At 39.6% G+C, this 15,389-nt stretch overlaps 1 protein-coding gene across 36 annotated transcripts in view; it reads left to right on the top strand.

Annotated features, from left to right (window-relative positions):
• Nucleotides 1–15,389, top strand: part of ATXN1 (ataxin 1) — a 305,212-nt gene that overhangs the window by 119,514 nt on the left and 170,309 nt on the right. For 19 of the 36 annotated variants that reach the window (XM_083747202.1, XM_083747209.1, XM_083747235.1 and 16 more), the window contains one exon: nucleotides 11,016–11,102. The exons of 4 other annotated variants lie outside the window; for them this stretch is intronic. The gene's annotated coding sequence lies outside the window, so the exon portion shown is untranslated. The remainder of the gene's footprint in view (nucleotides 1–11,015; nucleotides 11,103–15,389) is intronic. 13 more of the 36 variants (XM_083747217.1, XM_083747223.1, XM_083747199.1 and 10 more) reach the window with 1 other exon arrangement.

The raw sequence follows: 15,389 nt of genomic DNA, 5'->3' as shown, positions 1-15,389 counted from the left end.
CTCCCAAACTGCTTTTTCCCATCTAGAGTGTCCCAGTTGCGTGTTTACTTTGCAAACACACATCTAGAAGAATATTATGAGGGGGGAAAGTCCACCCTTTTTTTCAATCTGTTACAAATTGCCTCTGACCATTGGGATTTGAATACACACAAATGCTTTTTCCTGTTTGACTCTCAGTAGCTTGGTTAGGGACAGCTGCGGTTATTTGCAGTAGGCAAGCCGCTGACTTAAACCCAAGCCTTCTATTTCTCCAGGTTCCCATCAGTAAGGCACAGTGAAACCATTTGCCACTGGTGGCAAATCTGACCGCTGCCATTGTGCCACTGCCAGCCCTGCCAAGGCTTCTCCCATGATGCCACCACTGTGCCACTGCCATTGTGCCCTCACTGCTGCTTCTGTGCTGTGGGCACAACCACAGGCGATGTTGCGGTGATGGAGCTGGTGGCAACATTGGGGCAAGTGGGGGCTCAGATCTGCCTGATGTGGGTGCGGGGGCAGCATCAGGGTGGTTTCCCAACAGCAGCCCTGACATGAGCAATGTTGCATTCCTTACATTATTATTTTTTTCTCTGCTCCGCCTCCCCCCTGTCTAAATACTATTTTAGGGCCATTTCTGTTCCTTTGGTTTGTTTGTTTCAGATATAAACTCCCTTCTGACTACTTGTCTGTATAGGTTTTACAACCATAAGGTTCTCTATGCAAAAGGAAATGTATGTCTACAAAACATGTAAGTGCACTGTATGCATGTTAGCTTATTTGTTCAAGTATGTAGTCAGGTCATAGACAGAAGTGAAACAAAGGTCTGGATTGCTATATATCACCACCTGACCAGCAGTATTGTTCGAGATTGTGCAGCATATTCTGGGATAGTACCTTAAAATATTATTTCACATTACATGCACGTTCACTACCTGTGGAAAGAATGCTGCTGAACTCATGAAGGAATTTGTTACGCTTGTTTGTAGAGGAAGAGACATGACATGTGAGGCGTGGTCTTTTGAGATTTTGATCTGATATTTATGCAGGGATAGAAGAGATTTAACTTGACAAGGCAATGATTTCTGTGAAAGGAAATGTACTCTGCTATAATGTATTTCAATTAATTGACTGTGATTTTATGTAAACTGTGCTATTTTTACTGTTGTTAGCCGTTCTGAGCCTGGCTTTGGCTGGGGAGGGCAGGATATAAATAAAATTTTATTACTATTATTGTTATTACTACTTTGGTTATTATGTCTCATTGATTACATAAACGTATACTCTGCTTTTCCCCTCAAAAAGGAGTTGCTTGAATCAACAGAAATATACAGTGTCCAAACCAAGGGAAGTAATAATACTGCTATATTCTGCCTTGGTCAGATCACACCTGGGGTAGTGTGTCCAGTTCTAGGCACCACAGTTTAAGAAATAAATTGACAAGCTGAATTGTGTGCAGAGGAGGGCAACCAAGCCTTATCAGGAACTGTTGAGGGCGTTGGGTATGTTGAGCCTGAAGAAGAGGAGAGTGAGAGGAGATGCAATAGCCACCTTCAAATATCTAAAGGGCTGTCACATGGAAGACAGTGTGATCTTGTTTCTCCTGCTCTGGAGGGTAGGACCTGAAGCTATGGCTTCAAGTTTCAAGAAAGGAGATTCCAACTAAACATCAGAAAGAACTTTCTGATAGTAAGAGCTGTTGGACAGTGGAAGGCCTCCCTTGGGAGGTGGTGGATTCTACTTCCTGGGAGGCTTTTAAGCAGAGGTTAGATGGCCAGCTGTCATGGATGCTTTAGTTGAGATTTCTGCATTTCAGGGGGTTGGACTAGATGATCCTCGGGGTCCCTTCCAACTGTACAATTCTGTGATGCTAGAGTGCAAAATACAAAACAAACATAAAAATGTGGTCCATTGTCAAAACACATTTACCAGACTACAGCAGAATACAGAGAGCCGAAACTCCCATTTGTGTATTTTTGATTCATTGCATACTATTTATGCTGCTGTATTGAAAGCTTGTATAGATTTGTAGGAGAAAGCAAGCTCTCAGCTATACAATCACAGCACATTACTATTAAGACACCCACATGTAATAAAAATAACAGCTCTAACTAAGCATGAGAACTTAATTTAAAAGGACTACATAGATAACCATATCTGTTGTGTACCATCTTAGTAAAATGTTAAAATTGAGTATGGTTTTTTTTTTGGGGGGGGGAAATAATAATAATGAAGAAATTGCAACAAATAAATAACTGCTTTTCCATAAAACATACAGGGACCTGATGGCTAAAATGGCTATCAAATGTAGTGTGAATATGAAACAAATATATCACCTTAAGCACTCTAAATGCAACTGATATCCCAGTATGAATAGCACTCTATGAAAAGAATAAATATGTCTTGCAGCTGGGAACTAGAATAAACTGTTTCAAGGTGAAAGAGGAGCAGTATTATAAGGGTACACACAAAAGAAATTTTATACAGATGTTTTAAGAGCTGCTTTTTCCAGTCAGGGTTGTTGAAATTGCAAGTCAGGAGCAATATTACTGCTTCACTGAAAATTGTTCCAAATACTTTAGATAGCACAGGAAATGTGTTCTCACATACTTGACATTTAAATATTAATACTAATACCAAAACCTTTTGACCACAAAGAAATGCTGGAGCAAGATTTGGAAAGGAGACCTTTTTGATTAGGTGAAGTAGTATCATTTTATGACAGAGTTGTCTGTATTTTTGATCATTTTGTCACTTGAAGAAACTACAAAATATATAGTAAAACCATGAATTTGTTTTTGCCTCCTGCACCCTCAACTGGATATGCTTCTTTTGAAAAACGATGAATGAGCACTAATTACCCCAACCAGTATTTTTCATTTGCTGTTATCTTTAGCTTGCCACAAAGAGGTTTGTAGACTTCAAATACTGTTTTTGAGATGGGTGTGGTTAAAAGATGCCTTCCCCGAAGATGCTTCTCTGGTTGCATTTCTCTAATGTTTTTCTTTGGGCAATGATAATTGAAGAAGCGAAGGAGTGACAAGTACTTTCTTCCCTTCTATAATTTATTATTTCCTTTGCAGAATTACATGCTGCACTAAAAACAAAAATCAGAAACATTGTACAATACAATTTCCTCAATGTAGTTTTTAAAAAGTCGGGGAGGTTTTTTGCTGCTTGGCAGCCAGTTGAAAGCTTGCTTTGGGGTGGTTTTCCTGAAATCTGGGTGCCTGTAGCCTCCAGTCATAATAATGGCATGACTATTGCCACAGCCAATCAGGAAAGGGGAGGGGAAACATGATGAGATGGCTGGAAACATTGGATGTCATTCAACTATGTTTTACTGAGTAACTCCGTTGAAACAAATGGAACTAACTTGGTCATTTTCATTACCCTTAATGGATCTACTCTGGGTAAAACTTAGTTGAATATCTCTATTAACTATTTTGTTAGCTTTAAGCATTTGCCACATGACACACACCAACTTCATAGCATCAGGTTATTTGTAGTGGGAGCAATACAGTACACCTATCAAAAATTGGAAAGCTTTCTCCATATATTCCAGTTTTCAAATAGTGTGTATGTGTGCCATAGGATATATTGCCCCTGATTAAAAGTAGTCACATGTTAAAAGCTCTCAGACTTGGGATAGAAGGTCCTTGTGAACTCAGTGCATATGGTAGTGACCATCCTTGCCTTGTGAAGAGGCCTCTAGCCTGGCCAGAATGTATAATAGATCAGATAATGTATAAAAATAATCTTAAATACATTTTCCTGTCCAATGAACTCCCTTATTTTATTTTGTCAAGCGGTTATCTTGTGGAAGCAAGGCCAGTCAGTGAGGTTACAGTTCTAGTGATGACTGGGATATTTGGAAGGATATAGATGGAATATGTTTCTGTCCCTCCTAGTGATGTATACCAGACATCCATTCTAAACCATGACATAACCTCTTCATTCACTATGTGGTATAGAGCAATATATTTGTTATTGTGCCTTTTGTCCCAAAAGGAAGCACAGGGAAGCTAACAACACAAAACAGTACAATAAAAATAGCTTTAAATAATACTTCTCTAACACCAATCAAAGGCCTGAGTAAGTAGGTGAGTTTTCAGATTGTATCTGGACATAGCCAGAGCGAGGAAAAATCTGATTTTACACAGAAGGGAATTCCATGGGGGCTCCTGCCACTGAGAATGCCCTGTCTCAATCTCAGATGACCATTCTCCTCTCCAGCACTGATGTAACTATGAACAGGACCTCTCACCCTCGTGGCAAAGTCTGTCTCGGAAGATACTAGGGAAGATGCTACTTCAAGTATATAGGCCCCAAATCATTACATTTGATGTGAAAGAGAGCATTGGCTCTCCAATCCCTATATCCCCACTTCACAAGTGTGGCTGGCAATACTGTAGAGAAGCTCCATGTGGTTTGTAGACCCATCTGTATGGCTGGTGCTGGCCATAGTTCATTTTGTTTTTGGTTGAACTTGCCATAGTTCAGTTGTTTTTGGTTGCATCCTCACAGCAGTTGTCATTTGTATTCCATTTATCCACTTGTGCCCTTTTTATCAGCTTCTCTCTGCTCCTTGCATAATACCAACATAGTACACTTTGGAGTAATTGGAAATATACTTGGTGATAATAACACAGGACTTTGCCACAAAGGCAGAGGGCAGTGTTCCAACATTTTGTTGGAAATAACGTACTTGCTGAATGGAAAACACCGTCATGGTGTTCAGTTGCGCCAGAAGCGGTTTAGTCATGCTGACCACATGACCTGGAAAACTGTGGACAAATGCCGGCTCCCTCGGCCTGAAGCGAGATGAGCTCCGCACTGCATAGTTGCCTTTGACTGGACTTAACCGTTCAGGGTTCCTTTACCTTTTATCTTTAGTTTCTCTGATCATAACACTCAGCCAGATGATAAGTTGCTTTAATTTTAATAGCAAAATTTGCTATTTCCTTTGCAAAATTTGCAATGTACTTCCCAACCAGAATAGCTCCACAAATGGTTGTGTTTCCTGGCCTATTAAAATATTTTATGAAATTTTACTTCTTGAGGCTATTGCATCCCAGTCATTGAGAAGCATGCTGACAGAATTTCTACTGGACAAAGCTTTGATTCTTCATTATTGTCTTAAAAGTAGAAGATATGAATTGCTACTACAGATGTGAGTCAGAGGTAAGAGTCTAATTAGTTAGCATTTACTAATAGTAGCTATGTCTCTGTGGATTGCAGTTCACTAACAAGGCCTTAGTCATAAAGTAGCAACTGCTAGCTTGGATTAGATAATTCATAGACTCAGATTAAAAACCCATAAGGAGACCATTATGATGTCTGAGTCTGGCATTGTAACAGCATAATGAAGGATATAGAACTTGGTAGTTATTACTATATTGTCCTTGTAATTTGCAGTTGAGTTAAAATATATATTCCAGTACTTGATTTGGAGATCCTGGGTTACAGAGAATCCCTTGCCACCATAGTCTAGGCAGATTGTTCTCCTGGCTGATTATTTTTTAGCATGGATTAATGAGCTCATGGTCTCACAGAAAAATCCCATCATACTAAAAATAAAATAAAATAAAAAAACCTTAGAAGCTGGCATATTTAATAGAGTTTGTCTCTATCATTATAGAATGTTACAGCCTCTGCTGGCTGAATGAAATTCATTCTCAAACTTACGCATCATTGTGTGAACTCAGTGGAAGCAGGCACAGGGTTCCGTATTCATGGAACAGAAAATCAGTCTTATGCAAAAGTGATCAAATTAAGAAAGAAAGCGAACAGGGCTTGTGACGGTTGGTAGCTGTAATTAATTAAAAATGGCTCTAGGTGTTTAATTTGGAGCTCACTGACACAGGTTGTCATGATGGTTCCAAAATGTGGCACAGCCAAAATTGTGTAAATTTTGGAGTGCTACTTCAAAAGTTTTAAGTTCTGCTATTTTCTGTGTTTGTTAATGAATGTGTTGCAGGTCCTTCCCATGTATCTCTCTCTCTCTCTCTCTCTCTCTCTCTCTCTCTGTGTGTGTGTTATTCTTTGTTTGCAAATCTATGGTATTTTCCTAGCATTTGCTTCCCCCATCTGTGTCTATTTTTAAAATTTACAATTCAATCTTGTAGTATAGAAGACATTCTTATTCCCAATCTGTTTCTTCCCCACCCCAAGGGTTGCTTCTGTGAAAGCATTTTTATTTCTGAATGCCCACATTTGATTTTATTTCTGAATGCCCACATTTGCCCACATTTTACACAATGGAATTAAGTAAAGAATTGGGGCCTAATAGATTTTGCTTTTGTGAGGAGTGGGAGTTTACTGCTCCAGGCAGTAGATTTTCACTGTTCGCAATACAGCTTTGTCCTGTCTGCTCAGAACTTTAAAGAACATGAAGTAAGAGCTTTTTCAGTGGTTACATCTATTCTGATACATGGAACAAGCTTTTTCACATCATGATGAGAATTCGCTGTAAAAAAACATGTAATCCTAGCTAAGTAACTTCTGGATGGTTATATTGTCTTCTATATCCCAAGGTAAACAACACGATCAGTAACTTTCTAGCTAGTTATAAGGACAATTTATAAATGCAGCGTGCTCTATGCCTTGTGCAGTAGTAACATTTTTCTTAACAGTATGTATTGAGGTCAAATTGGTGAAAAACAGGAGTGGTTAAATGTTAGCTGAGCTGTGTGAATGTTAACGGAACTAAAGTAATACTGAAACTATTGTGGGAGTAAAATGGTGGTGGTTTGGCAGATAACAAGAGAGAAGAAAACATTTTATTGGGCTATAAATGTATTAAAAAAAATGTTTGCAACACTGAATGAAAAGTAATCGTAGCATAATGTTGCTCAAGCTGAATTTTCAGTTTGCCCCAATCCTGCTTGCATTTGTAACTTCAGTAAAATGATAGTTCTTTATCTCTGAATGTTATCTCTGAATGTGATTAAAAGTATCTTCATACTCTTATGACATTTTATATAGTTTTGAAAGCATTTTGCATACATGTAGTAACTGAATGTTGTATTTATTATGCAGTCATGTATCACATCTCTTAAAGTCACTGAAGTATTGTGCTAGCATTATTTACAGGGGTTTTTTTAAGCGCTTGTTTTTCTGGATTTCTGCTTTTATGCAAAAGTTTATGTTAAAATTTGCAATGGCTTCCTCGCTCTTAGAACACTGCTATTTTCCCCCCTCTAGTTAGATAAAATTGTTCAACTTTCATAAATAAACAGCTCCTTCTACTTCAGAGATGAACCCAAAATGCTGTCGAACCATTTTTGAGGAAGTTTATATCAGAATTTGCATTTTTACATACTTCATAGGAAGTAGCCAAGTATATTAAATTGAAACTATTTACTGTTGATTTTGTGTGAATGTTCCAACATACAGTGGTACCTCGGGTTACAGACGCTTCAGGTTACAGACTCCGCTAACCCAGAAATAGTACCTCGGGCTAAGAACTTTGCTTCAGGATGAGAACAGAAATTGCGCGGCGGTGGCGCAGCATCAGCGGGAGGCCCCATTAACTAAAGTGGTGTCTCAAGTTAAGAACAGTTTCAGGTTAAGAACGGACCTCCGGAATGAATTAAGTTCTTAACCCGAGGTACCACTGTATAGCCAGATCATAATCTGCCATATTGTGAGTTTAGTGACTGAGAGAATGAATACACCTTAAGCCGCAATAAATCAAACAGTGCATTGTTGCTGGATCTCATGGGCTGAAACTAAGTGTCATACATCACAAAAATCAGCAAGGATGTTAGGGATTCCTAGGGCTTGTATTATATAAAATTGATGATTATAAGGTGTCAAAACAGATGCATCAGTAAACAAATGACATCCAGCTCACCCTTTTTTACATATGATCCAGGTTCTGCAGACTCAGTGCTTACTCCCTTTCTGGCCATGGTGAGGGGTTTAATGTAGGTGACTCACTTTCATATACTGCTTAAGTGATGAGTTGGAACAAAGGCTTGCAAAGAAGTCTGGCCTGTTGAGAGGTCAACAGAGATTTTTCTGTAGCTCTGGAACTCCTCTTCCACTTAAGGCTTAAAGGTAAAGGGACCCCTGACCATTAGGTCCAGTCGTGGCCGACTTTGGCGCTCATCTTGCTTTATTGGCCGAGGGAGCCGGTCATGTGGCCAGCCTGACTAAGCCGCCTCTGGCAGAGCACGGAAATGCCATTTACCTTCCTGCCAGAGCAGTACCTATTTATCTACTTGCACTTTGATGTGCTTCCGATCTGTTAGGTTGGCAGGAGCAGGGACCCAGCAACAGGAGCTCACCCCGTCGTGAGGATTCGAACCGCCGACCTTCTGATCGGCAAGTCCTAGGCTCTGTGGTTTAACCCACAGCGCCACCCGCGTCCCTCCACATAAGGCTTGCCACAGACCAAGTCTGAGGGTCTTCTGGAAATGCTGCAAGACTTTCTGTTGATGGTTGGGAATAAGTGAACGATTTCAACAGTGGGTGGGATCCAACTCATGAGTCCCTCCAGTGGAAGCTCACACAAGCTCATATGCTGGTGCAACAGGGCTTTCCTCTATCTTCTGCCCCACACAGAGTGTGAGTTCTTGGGAGGTTGGGAGAACCCCAGGGTGGGGGAAGGAGAGAGAAGGAGCATTGAATTCCTCCCAGTATATTTAAAATATGCTTACCAGCTTAGGCTGGTGAGCTAGCCACCACCCTATATAGAAGCAGTTGGCCTTGCCTCTGCTGTTCATGCCCTGGCTACACCCAGACAAGATTAGTGTAACACACTTTTTGTGGGGACTGCCCCTAAAGATGTTCAGAAGCATCAGTTGGTACATGATATGGCAGCCAAGATGCTTATGGTGATCAAGTGTTGGAAATGCATTACATTGATTTTACATTGTTACAGTGGTTATCTATTCGCTTCTGGTCTCAATTTAAAACCTTTCGGAAGCAGGTTACTTTAAGAGCCACCTATACCTGTAAGGACCTGCCCAGGCCTTAAGATCCTCCACAGAGGCCCTTCTTGCAGTCCTCACAATTAAGATTGGTCTTGGTTGAAACAAAAGAAATGGGCTTTTCAGGGCTGATCCTATATCTATATCCTATATCTATGGAAGTCCCTCTCAAGGGAGGTGCATGTGACTCCTTCTCTGTTTGCTTTTGCTTTTCATTTTAGTCTGGTGTGAAATAGGAATGATTTTATGCTGCTGTTTTTGATTTAAATAATTGTTAAATGCAGGTGTTAAAATGTTTTTATGACACTGCTTGAAAGCTGCCATGGGGTAACTTTTGTTTTGAAAGGTGGCATATAAATCCTTAAAATGTATACTATGTAGATTTATAAAGACAGCCAATTTCTAAGTATGTTTACTGTTTCTTGGTGTCTGTTTTTATGATTCCATATATGATTGGTTGCATATAAATAATGCATAGGAATAAATGAAATATGTATCATTGTAGCTAAATATGTTAAAATGAGTTCTGAATGCATGTGACACAGCTTTATGCAGGCAAAATGAATGAAATAGCTGGGTGATTTCCTTCCTCCCGCCTCTCTCTGTGGAACAAAAAAAAAAAAAATCCACATTTTGTAGAGATGCAAATTGAAACACATGACAGTACCTATACAGTATATAAATATAGTGCTTGAAAAGAGCTACAAAGCTGTTCTTTCGTAATAGAATCCAACGTGTTTACTAGTTTTTGAAAATGTGTGCACATCAAATAAATCTCCAGTATTTGGGCCAGAGTGTATCAGCATTATGCAAAGGGAAGATTAACAGCACTCAGTACAAAGCTATGATCCACTTTCCTCTTGATTCACAGACACTATCAACCAAATCAACAAAGAACTAAACTAGTGAAGAGGTCATGTTTTTTGCTTCATTTGCATCATTATAAGGGGAAAGTCTGTCATAATAGAAAATCTCACTGAATCTAGTGAATTATATCTCTCAGTCATGATAGCACACGTAGGAAGATTTTAGTGGGAATAAAAAGAGCCAGGATAGCAAGTGTGCCTCAATACAATGAATGACAACACCAGACATTCTGCAGCTAGTAGTTCTCTTCTAGGTCGTCTTGTCATTTCAGTCTGTGCGCTCAAGTCTCTGATATCCCTTTGCTCTAAAGGGCCCAGTTACCCTTAAGGACAGTCCTGTGTGCATGGCCTCAAATGATGTTAATCAGGACATCGTCACACTTTCTCCTGTATCCAAGGAGATAGGTTATTGGTATTTGTCATTCTGCACATTCTTCCATTGGATGGGAATAGGATCAGTTGACCCCAGTACTTAATATGAATTCCTGGGTTCAAGAAATAAATTCAGCACAGCAGTTGCCTCTCTCTATCTTCTGGCCTGAAGGCCGGAAGGCAAGGAGGGAAGTGTGGCAGGAAAGGCAACTGCAAGGAGTGCCAAGGGTGGGGCATGTCTCAGGTGTGGGAGACTTGAACACAAGCAGAGACTGCCTTGTGTTTTGTATTGTTTATTTTTAAATGTTTCTGGTTCTACATTGTCTTTATGGTGGTGTATTTTATTTTGTCGAGTTGCTTTGAGACATTTTATTTATTATAAAGCGACAGTTAAATGTAATAAATTATAAACATTGTTTTGTATTAATAATAGAACAAGTGAACAGGTAGGGAGCCTCAAAAAATAAAAAACAAAAAAGGATAAGGAGCTTAAAAAAGGAGCCTAAAATTAATGTGCAAATAATTTATGTAATAATATAATGTACTCAATGTATTTTGGTATATTGCTGCCTTCATCACTGAGAGTGAACAAGAACTATATTAGGAGTGCTCAATAGTAAAATAATACCATTACATAAAAATAAACACATTACATCAAATAGCTAAGCAAACTATGTCCACCCCCTAATCTTAAACCAATGAAAAGACTTGAAAACAAGAATTCTTATTAGAATTGGTGAGAGACCACTCCCTGATTTGATTTGATTTCATTTCATTATAATGGATTTTGTGGGTGCATATGTTTGCCTGTCTACAATTTTGCATCTTGTCTATTTCATAAAGATATCTCTTTATTTCTTAGCAGAAAACCATTGCACCCTGGTTGGATGTTTCAAGACTCAGTGGATTTTTACATCAAAGAAAAGTAGAAGATCTGTGCATTTATTAAGTAAGACTTTTTATGTTTAACTTTTTCTGCTTGTAGTTCATGACATGGAAATAAAAAAGAGCAACGTGCTTGCATCTGATGTGTGCATTATAGCTTTGAGGCCCAAAAACAAGTACACAAGAAATGCTTTATTCTGTGGCCATGTTTGCATGTCGCCATAAACTGTAAACCATGGTTTTTCATGCAGGGACAAATTGCATCCACTGTGCTCCTCCCTGCAACAGCTGGGAGGAAACAAACCATGTTCCTTGGTTTAGTGTTATGCCTGAATTTACGACTGTGGTTCGTTTCACTTTAGGCAAACCATTGTGATAAAACAAGATTTCATAGTTGCCATGTTAACTATGCAGTGGCGGAGCTTCATGCTCTGGCACCAGGGGGAGGGCGGAGAGCAGTTGGGGGTGGGGGTGGGGGTGGCGCGCGTCCTGGGAGCGGGGTGCTCCACCTGCGGGGACAGGGTGGGGCGTCCAGCGCAGGGGAGGGGCAGCCGCGATGGCACCCTGCCAGGATCGCTCTGCTGGGAACAGTGTGCTCCCCCCACACTCCTCTTCCTCCGCCAGTGTAACCATGGGGTCATTTTAAGAAGTAGTTGGGCAAATACCTCCATAGAATCACCTAATCAGGTGGGGTTGATGTTTATCTGGATGTGGGGAATTTCTATTTCACTTTTTTATTGTGATCAGATCATTTTCTGGTGAGATTTAGGCTTGCTGCAAAGTTGAGGTACCAGTTGGAATGGTCTGCCCTTGGAGGCAGATAGATCTGGATAAATTTCTGAGAGTCCTTCAAGGTGTTTCCACATGGCATGGCTGGTGTCCCTATTAATGCCTTGGTCACTTTGTGGACTGTGGAGGTGGCTTTACCTAAAATGTGAAGGCCCCTCCCTTGAAGCCTTTTCCCCCTGAAAAATTGCAAAAACTGGGAAAATGTTGGACTACGCCGTGTGAAAGGATACAGAAGCTTGTTTCAATCCACGCAAACCTTCAGCTTTTAGAAGTCCATGGTAGATAAGATGGCAAATATGAAGAAGCAAAAACAGAAAGCAATAGCTCAGAAAATGAGACTGATTAAATTTTATGTAGCATTCATTGAGACCCCCTCAGTTCTTTTTTATGTCTGCTTGACAGTGTGGAGAACTGAAGGAGACATAGGATTATATTAAGCAATAATCCTACTCAGAGTAAGACCTATTGAAGTTAATAGACACAAGGAACTAATTACTAATTTCAGTGGGTCTATTTTGAGTAGGACTTAGTTGATTACAGCCCATCATAATTTTCTGCTCCTTATAAAATGGCAAAAGGAAAGAGATGCTAGGTTCCTTGCAGTCTAGCAGCTTGTAGTTTCATCTGTAACAAAAAGTAAAAAGAGTTTGTAAATATTGACTGAAGAGATTGTATAAACATGATAATTTAATGGCAAACCAATTTATATATAATACATTTTATGTTCCTAAAGTAACAAAGTGACTTTTGCTCTGTAAAAGAGGCTAAAAAGCAATTAAGTATTTCTTCTGTATCTGTATTTTTTAAAAAACAAAATAAAACGAAAAACAATATTTTCCTGCCTGTGTCTTCAAAATTTGCAGAAATTTCATCTCTAAGCTTAGGTGATTGACATGATCACTTCCAACTGTTTCCATAAATAGATCTTATTCAGCTCCTTTTGTTCATGAGAGAACTAGGGGTAGGAATCTGAAGGAGAACGGGTGGAATGCAAGTGTAAAACTGTGGTTCATCAAATGCTGAATTTTGAGTGCCTATGCCAAAATCTCAGCACCGTACAATAACATAATTAAAAACATGAAATACAGAGAAACGCAGCATATAAAATAAGTACAACGTAACAAACCAACAAAGTAATGAGAGAATCCTCTCCTCAAACACAATTCCCATTGGATTGAGCAAATCCCATAGTAGCTAATCAAAGACATTAAAGTGGGGGTGGGGTCTTTGCCTAGTATTGAAAGGATTGTCAAATGAGTAGCAGACAGCACTCTTTGCAGAAAGCATCCTTTTCTTGCTAACCAGAGCAACTTGTTAAACTAATTTCAAAAATGGCCTGCTGCAAAAAGTGAGTGCCGCTACAGCAAGCATAGGCAAACTCGGCCCTCCAGATGTTTTGGGACTACAACTCCCATCATCCCTAGCTAACAGGACCAGTGGTCAGGGATGATTGGAGTTGTAGTCCCAAAACATCTGGAGGGCCGAGTTTGCCTATGCCTGTGCTACAGGAACAGCAAATTGGAGGGCAATTTTTTAGGGGTAGGATTTGCAAATGTTTTAGAGGGGAGACTTACTTTGGCAGTGCTTTTTAGGCATTTTTGTCCTCTCAGACTTCATATATTTTCCCTGCACAACGACCGTTGAAATAATGCTGCACTGCGATATAATATTATTCTGATGGGGATTCTGGGGAGGTGGGAAGAATGACAGCCAACAATTTTCTCCCAGAATCCCTCATTAAAACTATTTGACATGACGCGTCCTACAACTTTCCAAGCGGCATCAAAATGGGGAGCAACCGCAGCAACTGAGAAGCAGCTTCTGATACTATCATTTGCAGCAGCAGCAAAATGAAATTTCAGAGGATGTTAAAGATTAAAATAAACCAAGTGTTGATGTGTTCAAAACAAGTTCTCCCTTGTTTTGAACCCCCCGCCATTCAGATTTTGTGTAGAACATTAATTAAGCCAAATAATCTGTTTAGCCTTACTTTATATATGACCCAGACTGGATTACTGCGAAGTGTTTCACATTGGGTGCCTTGGAAGGCAGCTTAGGAACTTCTGTTGTGCAAAATGCAGCTTCTGTTGTGCAAAATGAAGCCCTTTTATCTAAAGGGCCGTCTGCACCCATATATATGACCCTGCTCACAATTGCCCACTAGTGAAATTGGCTGTATTGATCAGCAATGAGATAGGGCCTTATGTCGTGGTGAACTCTGCAGTTGGGCATCTCTTCCTGTTAATATTTGCCTGGATCCTTCAGTTCTGGAATGCAAAAAAGCCTAGACGATCTGATTCCATTTCTTTCATGCAACTATTTGTCTGTATCCACTCAGTGCTTCATGTTCTACATGATTATATTTTGTTTTTATTTCTCTGTGTTGCTTTGTGAGGGCTTGGCCCTGAAAAGCAGCAGATAAGAGGAATAAAATAATACAGTGGTACCTTGGGTTACAGACGTTTCAGGTTACAGATGCTTTCAGGTTACAGACAGCGGGAGGCCCCATTAGCTAAAGTGGTCTTCAGGTTAAGAACAGTTTCATGTTAAGAACGGACCTCCGGAACGAATTAAGTTCTTAACCCGAGGTACCACTGTAAACTGATAAATAAGCCTTGAGTGCCAAGAGGAACTATCATTAAAAAAAAAAAATCTTGTCTTTGGAGCATTGCTAGAGAAAAGTCACAATGTAGTTGCTTTTTTGTGCCAAAAACGTTTCAGTAAACTTGCCCCAAGTTCAAATATGAACTGTTTGGATTGCTTTATGTACTTCATGTTGTTGCTTTGTTGTGATAAAAGAAAACTGTTTATTCAGAGATGAACCCTAATGGTTCACTGTTCTGAAATATGAATGGATTCAGTTGTCAGATTTTCAAGGGCTGGCTAGGATACTTGCTCTCTGGACTAAAAAAATACGACTGCTTGTGAGATATAAAGGCAAAATGAAAAATTTAGGGAGCAGCCAAGACGGCAGCTTACTGTTTGAATTGTTTATTTATTTTTGCAAGCTATTGACCCCTTGACTTCCAGGCGGAGCCGAATCTAAACCCAATCTGGCTGCAGCTTTTATAGGGTCTCCAGAAATAAGTGTCATTGTGTATACCATTTCTAATGGGGCATGTCCATACCTGATATGTTGCTGCTCAGGAGATTAAACTCCATACAGGAAAGGCTATGTATACTGTCATGTAGAGAATACTATGTAGTCTGAGTTTTGCTGCAGGTAAATAGACTGAGAACTTGGAAACTGAAACTTTTATGTTTGTGAGATTGGTTGTGGAGGAGAACAAATTCTTCCGTTGCTTCAAATGTAGTTGGGTCGTGCTCTTTTGTGGTTAATTATGAACCTATGCTTGCTATGCATATGAAGCTGATGCTGCAGATTGCTGATATTGTACTAGATATATTCATTTCCAACATAAAATGAATTATTTATATTACTTAGCCAGGGTATTGGTGACATAGTTGCTGTTTTCTGAGCTTATGGAGAATTTGAATTTCTTCTTCAAAACTCACTAAATTATTTTATTAGTCCCTATTTTATTTCAATTTTAATGCACCA

This window comes from Podarcis gaigeae, assembly GCF_964106915.1.
Source record: "Podarcis gaigeae genome assembly, chromosome: 7".
NCBI classification, from domain to species: domain Eukaryota; kingdom Metazoa; phylum Chordata; class Lepidosauria; order Squamata; family Lacertidae; genus Podarcis; species Podarcis gaigeae.
The sequence above is the reverse complement of the archived record's forward strand: the minus strand, read 5'-3'. Positions and strand labels throughout refer to the sequence as shown.